Here is a 16,768-nt window from a genome sequence, read left to right as displayed (position 1 = left end):
TTGCAGCTGTAGTAAGGTGCAGTGAGATTTTTCTTGACTGTAAAATACTCTGGATTATTTTTGTTTTTAAGGTTCTTTAATTTGGTCATTCGGTTCTATTGCAGGTAACATGTTCTTTGCATACTTGGCTGAACATTTGTGTCATTATCTTTCATTACTCATGCGCTTACTTTTTGGTTTTAGAGCAAAACTGTGATCAGTTAAAGAGAGGGAAAGAAGGGAGGAGATGACAGCTGGGGATGGCAGTGAATGTTTTCCAGCATGCTTTCCTCTAGCAGTACATACACCAAGCTTTGCTCAAAATTTGTGTTGTTAATCTTTCATCACCCGAAATAGGTTAGAGGTGATTCACATGTGCTTGTTCAGGTGCAGGCAGTGTTAAGGGATGGCTGGTTGCTCACCTGCTTGCAGGTGAATTGTTTGGTAACTCATTATTTCCTGTGTCTCAGAGAATAATGCACCCTAAATAACTCATCTTAGGTTTAAACTTAGGATCTTCCAAATAAAACCCTGAAGAAATGTATGTAGTTTAGGTTAAATCTTTCTTTACAAAAAGTAGGTGATTTCTTTCTGGTCAGATTTGTGGCAATCAACAAGCATTGGCTGATACTGAGAAAGCAAAGAAAAATTTCTGAATTGCCAGAGAATGTCACAGCATGATTTGAAAAACTCTTACTAGAGGGATGCATCCTGATATTTTAATTATCCTATCTGGTAATGTAATCAAAAGCTTATTATGAATCTTAGTTATTTTCAATGATACACTGTGGAAAAGAATTGAGGGCGAAAAATGAGGACAAAACAAATCATAGTCTCATCTGCTAAATCTCTGATTGAGCTGTCCTTCTGATCAATGTAGACTGCTGACTGACAGCTTTTTCTTTCAGTGCTGTCATTCTCATTATATGGTTATTTGTCTACTTCATCTAATAAGGGGTTATTCTTAAATTTAGGGGGAAAATTATGGACAAATCAGTTTGAGAGGCTGCTTTTACAGCTTGCATTTCAACTGTACTCACAAACATGTCCCAACTGCTATTGCTATTTTGTATAGCTTCAGCTTCTTTTGCCCACGAATTAACAGCAATGAAGCAGGGAAATCTTTATTCCATGACCTCTTCTCTGTAGATCCTGCCTTCTTGCTACTGCTTTATCCAGCAGTCACCAAGCTCAGTGCATTAAGTCTGCAATCCAGTACAAATGTACATATCTTGAGTACTGGTGTTTACATCCCTAATGGGGAGCAGGTTCTGTTCGAGATTTAGCAGGCAGTGTGCAAAGGGTGGCATCAGTGTCCCTGTGAATTTTGAGTCTGCATTAGCTGCAAAAAGAAAAGCAACTGCCTTTTGTCAGTGTCTGTATACAGTAAAAATATTTAGATGAAACCTTTATACTTTCACCTGTTTTTCAAAATAATTAAAATATTTTTTTTTTAGTTTTTCCATTGACAATTTGCCAAACTATATTTTTCTTTCCTTGTTAATAATCCGTGGTTGCTAGAAGTTCAAATCAAATAGACAACCATAAAATATATCTGAGAGACATAAATACTAGTGCAGAAACTTTTTTCCTCTCTGTCTAGCATGAAAAGGAACTAAGGTATAAGAATTTTCCTAATGAAATCTGGATAATTATGCATTAGTCTATCTGTGCATTCCAGGAGGAAAAAAAAGAAAAGTTTGGGTAATGCACACAGCTAAAAATAGCTATTTTCTAGTCTTTACTTCTACTGTAGAATTGTGGTCAGAACTTGCAAATCGACAGCCCAAATGGACTGTAGCATTCAGTTACCACAAAACCCCTTATACTACTCTCTAGAACTACAGGTATTGTCTAATACAAGGCAAATTTTGAAATGCATTCCACGTCTTTGTCGGAAGAGACAGTATTCTTTTATTGAAATATTTAAGGAGTATTTTTGTTCCAGGGAAGAGAATATTATTTTCTGATATTAAGTAGGCTTTGAGGCACGTTTCAGATTCAAAAAATATTGCAGGCTATGACAGTGATAAATGTATGACAGTGAGAGCTCATGGTTTATCTCAAGCACAGAATGAATACTGGACAAAAAAAAAAAAAAGGAAACAAAAAAAAAGAAAGCAGGAGTTTTGACTCTCAGGTGCCTCTTTAAGCATGGCGATGATGATGACCTGTGCTATATTCAAGTCTATAAAGAGCAAAAAAGACAAAGATGTATTCCGATACTTCTATTGCTTTCTAGCCAATTGTGTTACCCATTCAACAGTTCTTCCCAGAAAAAAAATTATCCTTTTCTTGTCATACAAGGAAAAACACAATTATAACAGATAATATTTTTAAAAAGCAGTATTGGTTAAAATTTCCCAGACCTCATATGAGTAGGTTAATACCCTTAAATAAATATGTAATTTTTCAGTTGTTATAAGCTTCAAATCTCTCTTCTTCAAGACAAAAATTCTTTTTGGAAATGTATGATATTCATTGTATTTGGAATTATCTCCTTTATGTTGCACAGATTTTGAATATTTCACTTCTACTGCTGTTTTTCAAGTAAAGTGTTTCAGTACAAAATATTTGCATAATCTAGGTTATTTATTTTATGGAATTTTTTCCTTTCTTTTGCATTTAATTATGAACCTAGGATATAAAAACAATCACTTAAGTTAGTGACACTTATAAATAGCTGTGGATGAGTTCCTTCCTTCTACGTTATAGAAATAGAAAACCCATGTAATAGAACCCATATGGAAACAGCTCAATGCCTGGTGCCTGCTACCTCTTCCTTACACATTTTGTTTCACATGTTGGCATCCTTTCATTAGATTATGAAAACTTTGATTTCCTGGCACTTAGATTGAGAAACTGATTTTTACAATGCAAACATAAAGGTGATACTTAAGGCATTTTTGGACATATCTTCAGTCAAGTATAGATTTTAAACTTCACTCAGCTGTCTTGGTGATTATTGACTTCCTTTCTGTCTGTTCCAATGACAGGCAGCTGATATAACATTTCTGTAATTCTGCCATCATTAAAGAAGCATAGAGGCTCAGGGATATCTCCTCGCTCTGGGGAGGCATAAGCACAACTTTGCCACTATTGGGCAATGTAGAAAAGTAAGACAATTATTAGGAGTATGCAGATCCACAAGTTGTAACTTCTTTGAAATTTTCTTGGAGTAAGAGAGAACATTTCCCTGCCTTAGGGTAAAATATATTACTAAAGAAAAAAAATTAATTCCTACATAAGGATATGTACAGGAGCATCTAGCACGTGAGTATTAACACAGGAATGTATATATATGAGTTATGTGTATACGTGCATCTGGCTAACTCTGTACCTTCCTGGGACAAGTTTAAAAAAGAAGATTCTTTTAAGTTTTAATAATAATAATTTTACCAGGTCCTTGATCAGACCCAAAGAAGCTTGCTAGCATGCAGAGTACTTAATCCCTCTGTTTCTGGAGTGCGGAAAACCACGATGGTGCCATTTTTTTAGGCGTGTGTTGATTCATTTGGCACCACGTGTGTGACAGCCTCGCTGTTATGTAATCATCTGCCCACACCACAACATGTACCTTCCCATCTTGCCTGCCTCTCTCATCAGCCTTGCAATTAAAGTCTGGGCTGATCCCTCCTGGCAGCTCACCATCTGCAAAACGGGAAGAGCTGGCTTTGTTGTGATTTCACACTTCTCTTGATGAGGCTCGCTTATGTCTGAGAGCCTCCAGGAGAGCGCTGGCTGCGGCCGCGAGCCGTGGGGACACACATGCAGAGAGGCCACGGTGGCAGGGAGCAATCTGGAGCCCACAACACTGCTGTCCGAAGCTGTTAGTTGCTTTTACACTTTAAAAGCTGCATGTTATGAAATCAATGGTCTGGTTTCAAGGCAGACAGATCTGCCTTCCTAGAGGGAAGAGTGCATATTTTTTAATGACCTTGCATAAAGGTTCTGGAGAGAGAAGTGCAATGGGAAGGGTGAGGCTGGCTAAAGTTCTGCAAGCAGAAGTATGTTTTTTAAATGACAGTGGTTAAAAAGAAAAGATTTAAAATATTTTATATTTAATTCTTTATAGAAAATATTTATATTTGTAATATTATTTAAAATATGTTAAAAAAGAAAATTCCCTTTCATCGCTGGTGTTCCCCTATATCACTTTCTCCTTCTCCAGCTGCAAGACCAGAGAAAAGAGTTTATTGGGTATTATGGTCAATGATCTGTCACTGTTACTTCTTGAGATTGGCAGCACTCAGAAGTGCTCTGTGTGAAAGTTTTTTCAAACCATTTCACAGTCAGATCACACTTTTTATAGGACGGTAAGAAGCTATTATGGCCATTCTGCTTGTCCTGTTCCTTCATATGAACCTCAGTAGGTGACCATAAAATCCCCCTTCCATCTCACAGCAACTCTGTAAGTGATAACTCTGTCTGTAGAGAGCTATTGTTTTTTTCAATTAAAGACGCTGTGAAGTGAAATTAATATGGCTATATTGTAGAAATGGCTCAGTTTATTTCCAGTATATATAAAACAAATATAATGCATTTCTTGTTTAAATTTTATGTGGTTTTCTAATGAATACATAATCCTCTTTTTAGAATATGTAAACTAACAAACTTTTGATGCACATAATTTCTCTGACAATAAATTTCCCTCAGCTGGACATGATTATGACAATTGCTTCTTGTCCCAGCTTGTTTTAACATTTTCTCCTTCTACTGTGAGTCTCCTTGGCTGAGTTGTCCTTGCTGATCATCATGAGCTTTACTCAAGAGGGCAAGAGGATTCCTTTTTAACAATACAATTTATATAGTGAGTTTCTCAAAATTAATGCACTAGAGTAACTCATTAATCCATTTTTGTCTTTTGGGAAGACACTGGCTACCCACAGTCTTTGCTGTATCTCTGTCCCAGCCCATCAGGCTGCAGCCCAGTTTCAGGGAGATTGAATGCAGAGTGTTTTACATATCAAGAATATAGCTTTGCTTCATCTACGTGGAAGGCCCGAAGTTGTGGGTGGGAAGTCCAGAGAGTTTTAATCTCTGATTTTCCATCATAGTATGCTCTCAAGAAATGTTTAAGTCTCAAGTTATTTCCAAAGTTTCCAGGGCATTACTGTCATCCAGCAGCTTGCCATCTTCTTTTACATTAATTTCTGATATTACCTGGAACTGTGAATTTCCCTGTGCATGCAATCCTTTTATGACTCTATCACATATTTAATATTTGATGCTTCTATCATTACTAGTGCTGCTCTGAAGGCTGCTGAGGACTACACCCTTAAAATGTTAGTACAACAAGTTTCCCATTTGAATTTAAGGATTTATTTTTGTGCAGATCAAAGTAAAAAATTTACTGACGCTCCACAGAAGATAGTTCAGAAAAAAAACTTGGAAATTGCACTGTGATCTGGAGACTAGGTTTGACATTAATAACTGGTAGTTTTCATCTTGACACCATTTTTAAAAGGCATAATAATGTGAAACATTTTAATTAGATCAAATTGAAATATAATTTGATGAGTGTATATGAATATGGTAAATAGATGTGATCAGTATTCTGTAGTGATTCATTATTGAGTTATGCCATGTAAAACAAGCATAATAATTCACAACGAACATGTATTTTCTTACACTTGCATTTTTTTCAATGTTGTACTCAAGCCACTGTTTTCCTCTTGAATTCCAGTAAACTCTACATAAAGGTCTTTGAGAGGTATTTGTGTGTATGTCCACATATTAGTGGAGAGATGCTCATCATGCTGACAAAAATATGTACACTTAAAGTGGTCATCTGGAGATAAACTGACATAAATGCCCTAAATACTTGATTTTTTTTGGAGCCATTCTTGTAAAAAAAGCAAAATTTCTGAGTGATGATAATAAGATCTATGCACCCACAAGATTGTGACTGTAATTTGTGAGTTGCTTCTTATGTTCAAGGTGCCTTTATTAACTGAGGAAAGTTGTCACTTTTAACTTCAGCAATTAACAACTAATTTAGGACCACGAAAAGTTCCAGCAGAACAGGGATAATTTTCTTCAGGACCCTAGTAAATAAAAATACAAAAGGAGAACAATTTTTGTTATCACACCTCTAAATAGCCAGTGGAATGAACGACTTTTGAAATACACTTTGCACTTGTGTCATCATTATTTTTGTCAATATGAGAGAGCATCAGAAACCCTACTAATGCCAAAAGTTAGACTCAAGTTTAGGGTTATTAATTCATATTCTTAAGCATGGGAGAATCTGTGCCAGAAAAAAATGAAACAAACAAACATAAACAAAAAAACAAACCAAAAACAAACACCAAAACCAAAGAGCACAAAGAAAAGAAAAATTATTTTGAAATACAAGCCCCAACAAAATGGTGTTTTTAGTAGGGTGGAAAAGAAGGAATGATTCCACAACAGGGGAAGCCCAGTCATGTGAGTTTTTTCATTATGTGAAATTTTCATAGTTGCTTAATAAGGTTATTTATGTGAAAGAAATTTCAAGGAGAAGATCTGGTTATTTTGTTGTGCTTTTTTTTTGAGATTTAGAAAGGATTGATGCAAGAGAGAAACAACTTATAAATCTTCTGGAGGTTTAAAAGCTGCTGTATACAGAATTGACATGGGCTTGATTTTTGAGCTGTATAATATAAGCTGATTGAGATAACATAACTGTGTTTTACTTTCAGCTGTAATGAAGAGAAAGGATTTAGAAGTCAGTTCTGGTATTTCTTTAATGTTTTCCAGAACCACTTAATCTTTCTTATAATGTAATCACTGCTTACTTTTCTCCTGAGCAGATTTGCTTTACTCTTTCTTTGTCTCACTATGTCATAGAAAACGTCAGTCTTTTAGGGATAACAACTACACCATGAGCTCAGTGTTTAAGGTGGAACCTAGATATTTGCTCATGATACACCATCATTAGTCAGGGATATACAGAGACACCCATCACACTGGTGGTCCTTAGCCTGGGGAAGATTTCTTCTGTCAGTTTGATTTCAGCACAGTTAAAACCTATTTAGTAGATTGTGTCTCTCCTTAATTGAACAACTGAACACTCAAATTCTGATCGTTTCTCCCTGAATCTTACAGCAGATCTAGCTCTTAAACAGATTTTTATTTTTTAGCAATGAGCATTGATTGTACGCTTCACTAGGTGCATCTCTGTGAGAAAACAACTGATTTCCATAACTGCTGCATTCATAGGAGCAGTGTAGCAGCTGGGGTGAAACTGCTGGTGAGGCTGAGTGCAGACATGATGCTCACCAAAAAAATGATTAGCTGAGAAAGTAAATATAGGCAAAAAATAGGCAAAGGTGGGAGGAAAGTTCAAAGTCCGGGCACAGTGGAAGAATAAGGATAAGACTTTGCAATCTATGAACTGAAGCAAGAGTTAGAGGCAGCATTAAAGATGAGAAAGAAAACTAAACTGGAAAAAGGAACTTAGGACAGTAGGAGGGAATTGGACACAGCTGGATAAAAAAACAGGGCAGAAGGAGATATCATAATGCTCACTCTAGAGGAACAAGCAAGAACAGGAAATCAGTAGGTGTTTGGTCAAGGGATAGCAGTATCTCCTCCTGCAAATCTTGCTTCCCCTAATTTATAAAAACTGTAATGATACGACTTGCAAATTATGAGGTTCCTCCTGAGTTCAGATGTGTGTCTGTAAATACTATTCGCTCACTTTTCACATGCATTGTGAAAATGATATAATTAATATTTATGAAGCAATCAGAATATTCTGTGAGTCTGAGTTTTGTGATTCTGGAATGTTATACTGAAAAGCACCACAGAAATAACTGTGGGATAAGCAATGTCAGTTTTCAGGGCTGGATTTGATATAGTAAATAAAGCGCTTCAAGCAAAGCGAGCACAAAATATTGACTACTTGCAAAGTAAGTGAGCCACATCCATATTGTGCCCTAAGGCAGGCATTCTGTTGGAAAAGCAGTGTGTGCTCATGTAATTAAAGAAGATCTCATAATACACCCAAACAAAGGGTTCAGATAAAACTGGCACTCCAGACTTCACTCTGATATTTCATCACTTTGGAGTTCTTGACTATACAGCTCTAAAAATGGCCATTTATAACAGTGGACACTGTACACTGAAGTACCTGGATGCCTGGCATGGTTGCAGATCCCTATGGCTTCTCCTTAAAAAAGTGCGTGAGGTTAAAGAAGTGCATGGAATTAGCTTCAAAAGTCTTGTGAGGCTGAAATAAACTGGCACTATTTATATAGTATACTCCCTATACAAAATTATACTCCCTATATAAAAGAGGGAGCCTCTCATGTTTTCTTACCCATCTTTGGAGTGGGTCAGCAAGACTTAGCAGATTAGCAGCCATTTGAATTATCTACTTGTTTTTGTATTAAATAGTCTGCAAGTATGGTAATAAAATCCCTTGTAAAACTAAATATTAATACACATTTTTATATGTACTAAAACTATCCAATTTAAATAAGTAAGTAAAAAAAATAATGAAAGTCTGGACTGGAAAACGTGGGTGTTTACATTGTGTATTCTTTTGCTTTGTGCTAATGAGATTCCCAGGAAATTACTTTCTTGACATTTTAATGTAAAGACCACATGACCTCCAGCATTAATTATTTCCATGAGCTAGTTAGCAAGTGAGTCCTTCAGGGCTTATGACGCCTAAAAGTAAATTAATCCTGAGTTTTATATGATTGTTCGAAAATATGTTTGCTCTGCCGTTAGTTGTGGAAGAGCTGTTTTTCTCTAGTTTTTACGGGGAAAGGTTTAAAACACCTTTGCAACTCTACTAGCCTTGTGATCAACTTGAAATTAAACATAAGGACCACTTCTTGGCAGAAAAACTTTAATGTCTGCTTGCTGAAACTCACTAAAGTAACAGAGCACCACACAAGCTTGCAGCGTATGTTGATTTTTTTTTTGCAATTTTCATAAAGCATAAAAGCAGAAGAATTGATATCATACCGTGGGAATAATATGAGTGAATTGGAAAAGCATTATTTTGTATATTATTTTTTCTGTATCTGACAGTAAAAGCAACATTTTCACTTTTATACTCTGATAAAAAAATTATTTACTCATATGAATTGTAGGAGGAGTAAAAAAAGGAGCCATAGTTGCAAAAAATTGTGACAAATGCTGAAAGATGAATAAAGTGTTGTAAAGAAATACATGCCTTGGAATGTATGGATGATAATGTATTACTTGTGATCCCTGTCAAAATTCTCTGGATGGTCTGTCACCAGAGTGTGGAGTGTTTGGGGGAGTTCATTTTTCATCCTAGCTAATAATTTATGAGCATTTTTTAGCTCATCTTGTGTGAAGAATCTTATGCTAGTGTCCAAATGGGTGCATCAGAGACCCTCTAGAGTCTCCTCAGAGAATGAACAGGTGAACGTCATCAGCTCAGTTCTGTGTTTCTGCATTGTTTTTATAGACTCCTGCCTAACTCTCACTGACTGTGCTGCTTTTTGCTGATTTTTTTTTGCTTCATACCACTTTGCAGCACTTTTAGACAGCCACGGCAAAACTTTGTGGAAGTTCTGATTTCCAGGAACAGTTGGTAGGGAAAATGATGGCTCAGTGGGTCAGAGATGGGAGGATTAGAACCACCTGGATTCCAGTTTGCTGAATCAATTCTCACCCAGCTTGATTGCACTGGAAAGATATTGCTGTCTGTGGACTCTTTGACTTGTGTACAGCAACTTAATACACTCCAACCACTATTTTATATGTTTTCATGCTACAGCAGAGAAAGTTATATTTGGAATTAATTGAAAGCTTTGGCAGGCTGGCCAAAGTTGTGAAGAAAATGGGCTATTCCTTAAACCCAGCAACTAGAAAAAGCCCAGTTGTTGCCTATTGGCACATTGCTGGTGGGGAAATAAGGATTAAAAAAAGGATATTATTATTTTGTTACCTTGAGTATACTTGGATTATTGTAAAAATTCTGTTAGCTTTTGTTCTCATAGTACCATGGTTTCAGTTGGGATCCAGGCTCTCTCTACAAGCACCATCAGCTCTGAATGTCTGTACCATACTGAAGATCTCCTATGAAAGGAATCAGTTTCCATCCTTCCAATTTATTTTCCCGTGTTTCTTTTTCTCTCTGCTATTGCCCCTCAAGAAACGATAGCGTGTCTGGTAGCTCATTTTGCACCTACTTCTTAGTACAACATCTCCTGTAGGCTAACCCTGATTTTTCCCTTCGAGTAGAATCTCTAAGGAAACTCCTAGCAGGTAACAGTAAGGATCCATGACAATTTCAGCTTCAAAAAATTTATGTAATATTCCAGGATGGTCTGCACATTGGTGAAGATATAATTCTTGCTGCTGTCCTTTGACAATCACTGTTGGACAGGTGGGGCTATTCTTGGCTATCACAGCTAGGAAGGCCCAGGTAGAGTGCAAGAGAATTAATGTAAGAAACCTGACACATAAACAGTCTCAGGAATAGGCAAAATGAACTACCATTGATCAGCTACATTGATAACTTCTAAACATTTAATTGGGTAATGCCACAAATACTGACAGTTTATCACAGTAGCTGCAGATATTGGCTTGATTGAGAAAGTTTTTACCAGCCATTGAAATTATGGGATCACTGCATCACATTCCCTTTCATTTTATCCTATTTTCATCTCCCACCTCATTGCTGACCCTGCTTTTGTTGTCCATCTCCTTGACCATACGTGTGCCTACGCTCAGTAACTCAGAAGATGAAAGCTCACAGCAATACAGATATGTCCTGTTCTCTTTCCTTACTTCTCCATATGTCCATTGGTACACTGTTTCACTGGAAGTATAAAACAGGAATAATTCCAGGGCTATGCCTAACACAGGATTATTATAGGTGCAATGACTGCTGCTTGTGCTGCAGGAAGTTAAGGGCTGCTTTTCACTGCTCATCTCTGCATCAGCACTGCTCTCTCTGCAGGGGCCTGGGTATCAGTTTGCACTGGAAAATTAAATGCTTCAAATGCTGTCCACAAAAAAGAACGTTCACTATTTATGTAACACTGCCTATGACCATAGGTCTGGAAAGTATCCTCCAAGATCATAGTGCAACGTTAAGTTCACTGGAGCATGGACATTCCATGCTGTCCTAAGGGTTAGAAAAAAAATGTACCCAGTCTTTGCTTTTGATCTGACCAGTGTTGTTAGTGATACTTTTGCCACATTAGTAGACTGACTAATTTCTTCATCTGACTACTCATAAATAATTACAGGTCATTTCTTGTAAAGTCTGTGCTTTTGCACGAAGTGCATTAGTCAGAAATCATTGTTGTCCCGAGACACAGGGTAACAGATGGCTATAGCAATAGTAGGAATGACTGTCTCTTGCCTCAGCAGCCTGAATGTCTAGTCAGTCAAGAAAATTAGTTTGTTATGCCCCTGATTTATTTGAACTTTGCCTATTTCGACTCCAAAATGCACATGACTATTAAATTTTAAATACAGTTCTTACATTTGTTCATTTGAAAAAAAGGGATTATTTCCATAAGGAAACACATTATAATTTCCACACTTAACTTATAAAGCTGGACTGATAAATACTCTTTCTCTCTGTTTGCAAAAAAAGATACTATAGAGTGCAAAAGTAGTCTGTCTAAGAACTCATTTGGAAATATTCAAATTTAATATCTTACTCTAGGTTCAAGGCTCAACCCTGAAGTCATATTTGTGTTATTATTTTTTCATGAACTTATTAAGTTCAGTAGATTTACCTGGGCTTCAGAATGCAGTTTTATAGCCATATCTAATATAGTGTGGGTACCTCCTCTTGATGAAGCCAGCCATCTGGGTTTATTGCTGTATTATGACTCCTCGGTTACCATGCCAAGGGGCAGATGGAAGGCACACAAGAAAAACATTGGGGTTTGGTGAGACAGAGGGCAGCTTCAGTGCATCTTCTGGGGTGCTTCTCATCTGATAAAAAACAAAGTCCCTATAACAACAACTTCCTCTGCTCCCTGGCCAGGCTTTGCTTCTGATGGTATAAAAGGCCCTAGTTGCTGTCCTTTAATCTTCAAGGGTGAAAAATACAAGCCTTCATTTTGTTGCTCCTTGTTCTGAAGCAGATGCCAGCTTCACAGTCAGCCTTTCTTAGCATCAGTGTGCTCACAACAGAGACTTTCTCTTTTTTTCATTAGAATTGCAGTCTTTCTTAAAACAAACAAACAAACTAGCATCTTCAAAGGACTACATAGATCGGCTCGTAGAGAATACATAGTACATAGTGGTAACTGACATTTCCATAGAAGAGAGGCTCATTTTTCACTGAGCTCTCTACAGTGAATGAAACCACGCAGAATCAGAGGTAATTGAACAAGGAATGTCAGCTTTTTTACATTTTTTTCCCGGGTGTAATAACTATATATTGTGGAGAGCAGGACTGATAGGGTTAAATGTACAGACAGCTCACTAGAAAAGATTCATTGCATTGTAACATCTTGATTCATGGGGTAAGAACAATCCATAAAGGAGAAGATACAATTTCTTCCTGAATCTGTGTTTGCTTATCCTAACATCTTTAATCCCATACAGCTTCCATACAAAATGCCAAGGCAGTGCAGCCTGCAGCAGCACAGGAGTTTGTGTCAGCTCACTGAGGGAAGGCAGCCTCCCTGCTCCTCCCAAAAGAGTGAGCATTTTATCAGGCACATTGAAGCTTAAAAATTCTAAGTTGCAATATAAACAATTGTTATGATTCGCAACCCAGCTGGTGCTGTCAGGGATAAAAACCTGCACTCATTTGAATGCAGCAGGATAAACACACCAGAACACTAATTTGTTCAGTTACCGTTCCAGCTTGTTACCCAGCTTTGGCAGATATAAGTGCTTAATTACAGTAGTGATGTCCACAAGTATCACAGAAGATGGTTTATCAGGTGTTTATAATGTGAACAAGCGTCAGGCTGAAGTACAATAAGCAACAACTCAGACCTCTAAAATTATGTGCATAATATTGTAAAACACGGAAAAAAATATTTTTCATAGGTAAGTGGCAGGTTTCATTATGGTGGTTGGATTATGGCCAATTTATTATGGGACCTATGCAAACTGGTGGAACATATATTGTTTCTGCTTTGCTCTGCATTGGCAAATTCTTCAAAGGAAAGAAACCAAAAGTTTGTAAGCTCACAGCCCTTTTGTGTCAGAGAATTCAGAATAAAATCAAATTGCAAATAAAACAAGTTCCAAAGTTTCTAGGTGCTTCATGAAGCTCAATATATTATTGCATTTAATTAGATAGTATATTAGATTATTATATTACTGTTTAAAGTCAAGGAACAGGGCTATTTGAGCAGTGACTTTGCTATGGAATTATGACATGGTAGAAGCCTCCCTTCCATTTTTGCACTGAACTACACATTGTCAGCACCCTTCAAAAGAGCTGCTAAATGGTTTTCTCAAAGAGACTAGAGCTGTACTTTATAAATATAGGTAAGCCAGTTCCTCAGTTCCTCCTCTTCTAAGACTTGAACACATTTGTAGTTTGTTAACAGGTTAGAAGGACAAAACATCTAACTATTGACTTTGGCTGTCCAGGAGCAGTGCTCCTTCCATCTTGTTTTTATCCCCTTCTCTCCAGTTCCCAGTGACAAGTTTTGGTTGCAATTCTTGGTGTAAGGGATTGCAATCTCTCACCTTCCATCAGCATGACAGAAGGAGCTTTGCAGTACTGCGAGCATTAATACTTTGATTACAAAATAGTTTTTGTGTTACCTCACTGTGAACACAAGAAACCACAGCACAAGTTAGGAGTAAAGAATAAGCATGATTAACAAGTCAATAAAAGACAACCTGAAAGGCCACACTTCAACATTTATCAATATATAAGTGCAATTCTTTTGAAATTCATTGGAGAAATAGTCATATGTATCCTTGATTGTCACCAGTTTATTAACTATTTTCAACTAATTAAATTATATCTGTAAAAAAAATTAAAAAACCAAATCAAAACCGAGACCTTAAAGTCTAGGAATGAATAGTACAGTTCAATTTTTCTTTTAATATGCTGTCATTTTGCTAGAACCCAGATAACCGAACATGGCTGTGCACATAAAAGGTGTGTAAATGCAATTAAAATATTGAAAAATATACATCTTTAGGAGATCTGGAGGAGTGGAGAAGCAGACTGTTTTTCCAATTAAGTATTCTTCTGCAGTATATGAATGCTAGGTGCTGACATGCTTATATATATTAAATTTATAAATGATGAAATTAATGTAAACTTGTGAAGCAAGACCTTTGTGTAGACTTGGGGGGAAAATAAGAATAATTTTGACTGAGTAAACATACACTAATTTAACCTGTGACACCAAAAATTGGGTGACACTGGAAAGATCAGGCTACCTAATTCACATAGAGTTGGGTGAGATAATTCAGACTTTGAAAAATCCACTAGCTGCCAACTTGAATTTCAGACAATTTAAAATTCAGGACAGTCATTGTAGCTATGATTTGAAATCCTCAGGATGTGATGTTGTTAATGAACTAATTTTCAAGGTCTAATTATACCTGAAAAAAATCTTAGCCTGCAACAAAAAAGGATTTAAGTGAACTTAAATTGACAACATTTTACACACAGTTTGGGTACTACTCATTAGAACCCAAGCAAATAAAGAAGAAATATTGCTGTATCCATTCTGAGCTGAATTTTGGTACGTGCCTGAAAATATAAATTTCAGTGCAAATGTGTTTTTTATTTATCTCTGGCCAGACAGGCAGCACTAAATCAGTGGAGCACTTAATTCTCACTTATACTCTGTTTTCAGAATTATAGATAGCACTTCATAGGCTTTGTGAGTGTCCTCTGAATGGGGGTGAACTCACACACACTGGGTATCCCTTGTTCATTGTGAGATGGGACTTAGGTAAAAAAATTCTCCTGTACTGTAAGTGGCAGTTTATTATGCCACTGCAGTGGCATTTATTGAAGTCATGTTTGCTTTGAAAATGTGTCCAAACCAGGGTACAACTTATCTCAGCTGAAAGAAGCAGGGCATTTTAAGCATTGCCAAAAAAAGAGTAATTTTATCGCTTAGACCTTAAGCATAGGTGTGAATACAGGTTACATCCTATGACTGTTAAGGATAGAGCTCTTTCCACACCAGTAGGCTGAAAATGGGGAATGTGGTTAGGGAAAAGCCAGTCGTATGGCACAGTTTCTGGTGCTATTTCCAGGAGAATAGTACTCTTGAAAGAAGTTGCTTTTTGGTTTTTTGGGGGTTTTTTTGTTTGTTTGTTTGTTTGTTTTTACCAGGAGTATTGATATCCTGCAAATTATGATGCCCTTATTATTGACAAAGATTCCCTTTTGATGCACTTATCAATTAACAGGCAGAGGACCATTCCAGGTACAGAGACCACGTGTTATCTAAATACAGGGAGAGTGAGAGTTCTGGCTTCCTTCTGATGATTTTCTGTGCATTCAGAATAGATTTTTGTTTGGTTTTTTTTTTTAACATACATTTGCACAAAAAAATCTAAAGCAGAACAAAACAATTATGTGGCAAAGTTAATCTCAGATAATACTCACATGAATGACCTATTTTTAGACAAAACACTGATTATTACAATACCTCTCCTGTAAGGTCTTCTTTTATGATTATGTGAATGGATCTTCAAAACAAGCTGAAACTGCCTGCATTTGGCACAATACAGTAATTTTGATTGCCTTTCTTTTGTTCCCCCCAAGAGCTATTTTTCATTTCTGCTTGAGACTAAGAAACTCCTTTTATTTTAATGTGATTTTTTTTTCTGGCATAGAAACAATCAATAAGAAACCTGCTTCAATACCAGAAGAGAATGACCTTTGCATTCGCAGTTGATGATACTGCAGAAAGGTTTAACTCTGGTGTCAGGCTATTATTTCTCTACATTTTCCAACTAGGTGGAATTTTCCTAATACATCTATAAATAAAATTAAACTAAAGCAGTTTACTATAAATGAACACAGGTGTCTATAATTCTGCTTAAATGACAATATTTTCCTTCACCAAACATTATTTAGAGAGCCATTACAGGTTTTACCAGGAACAGTTTTAAATGTAGGGAATTACTTGAGAACTTGCTTCTGTGTTTTGGTGAGGTGGTAAAAATAACTGCACTCTCATCTGAGCCTTTCTGAACCAAATAGGTTCATTAACAACTTATAGATCCTTTCATCATTAATGATGTATGTTGCTGACTTGAGATCTTTGCTTCATTCATTTCTGCCATATGTGTTATGTGTTTCTATTCCCCGGCTTTGGGGAGCTGCAGAAATGGCTGGAATAATATGATAAGTGAGACCTTGTGCAGGCATCCTGTGGCACTGCTGGAGTTCACTCCTACACCATTTAACTATTTTCCTTCGATTTATTTCTTAATCATTTTAATTATGCTTCATTACATCCCCAAAATTGCCAAATGCTAAGGTTTTTCATGGGGTCATTCGTTTTAGCAAGCTGAGCATTGCACATACTGCAGCAAAAGCTGAACACCAGGCAATTTTACAGTAATCATAAATTTTTTACTTAAAAAATGCAAGGAAAATGTACATTCTTATCAGTTATGACAAGTGCTTCCAAGTAACTCAGTAACAATCTGCCTGGATCAATTGTATTTCTTCCTGGCTAGTACCACACCACTATGAACATGAGAAAGTTCAGTTTTCTGAACAAATGACCTCTAACCCCGTGGCAGGCACACCACTCTGGCACTGCAGCATCCATTCCAGAACCACAGGGCTCCAGGAAACTTTAAGGATAGCCAACAGAAATACTGCAATGTTGATTTTATTTCA

Source organism: Sturnus vulgaris, chromosome 3 (genome assembly GCF_052056855.1).
Source record: "Sturnus vulgaris isolate bStuVul1 chromosome 3, bStuVul1.hap1, whole genome shotgun sequence".
NCBI classification, from domain to species: Eukaryota; Metazoa; Chordata; class Aves; order Passeriformes; family Sturnidae; genus Sturnus; species Sturnus vulgaris.
This window is presented reverse-complemented; position numbering follows the sequence as displayed.